This window comes from Rhagoletis pomonella, unplaced genomic scaffold (assembly GCF_013731165.1).
Source record: "Rhagoletis pomonella isolate Grant_MI unplaced genomic scaffold, Rhpom_1.0 Rhpom_scaffold_00013, whole genome shotgun sequence".
In the NCBI taxonomy this organism is placed as follows: domain Eukaryota; kingdom Metazoa; phylum Arthropoda; class Insecta; order Diptera; family Tephritidae; genus Rhagoletis; species Rhagoletis pomonella.
The window spans coordinates 15,660,703-15,661,697 of NW_023458567.1; the positions used below are offsets into that span (position 1 = coordinate 15,660,703).

General features: G+C 32.9%; 1 pseudogene; it reads left to right on the forward strand.

Moving 5' to 3' along the window:
• Window positions 1-556: 556 nt before the first annotated feature.
• The window catches only part of LOC118748372, a 2,112-nt pseudogene continuing 1,673 nt past the window's right edge, over window positions 557-995 (forward strand).

The following is a 995-nucleotide window of genomic DNA, read 5'->3' on the forward strand; positions in this document are numbered from 1 at the left end:
TGTGGACAAAGTTTGAAATTTGGATTTATGTAGTTGTTAGAGATAATGAGCTATACATTTACAAAAATTAATAAAAATAGTCGAAACTCGCGACCATATTAATTTCTCCGACACTATAAATAGTTTTTATATTTTCTGTTTCGTAATACACAAAAAAAAAAAAAAATAATAAATAATAAACTATCTAAAAACTGAGATCTACCACACTTTTAGAAATCTACCACATTTTTTTTCCGGATTCTACCGCCCAGAATTTTTTTAAGTCCGATCACTGCTCATGAATACCATTTCATTTTAAATGCGTCACAGCTTTTACTGAAACGCGATCATTATGTATATGTGTTTGCTTCGAAATGTGAAAACGTCCGGATTTTTATTTTTTTGCTTAGTGATACATATATTTAAGCAACGTAGAATGAGGAATTAAACTCAAGTAAGCATGTAAGAGTTTTTAAAGCACTCGTATCTAAATTTTACATATTTTTAGAATGAGTAATGCGGATTCTGGCCAAGCATGCTCAAAAAGAAGGTAAAGAGCTTCCTGATAGAAAAAAAAATGGAATTGGCTCTATTTGATATTTGGAGCCATAGTATAAGCATTCGCAAAGCCGCTAGTGTTTACGGTATTCCGAAGTCAACTATTTAAGACCGTGTTAAGAGAAAAGTTGCTGAGTCTATATATAGTTTCCGCCCGAAATCCTATTTAATGAGCGATGAGGAGAAATTAATAGTTCAATGGATTTTCAATATGTGCAAATGTGACTTTCCTTTAAAAAATTTTTGTATTCTTACGACGGTCCAAAAAATCATAAAACATAGAGGAAGGATAAAGAACCCCATTCAAAGATGGTAGACCTGGATAGACGTGGCTAAAGCTGAGTCTATAAGCAAACAGGTATAGCTGTAGTTACAAAAATATCTATAAGGCAATGATTACACTGGTCTACAAGGGTTTTGCGAATAAGACGGGACCTGGTGTTTCCGAACGGATTTTT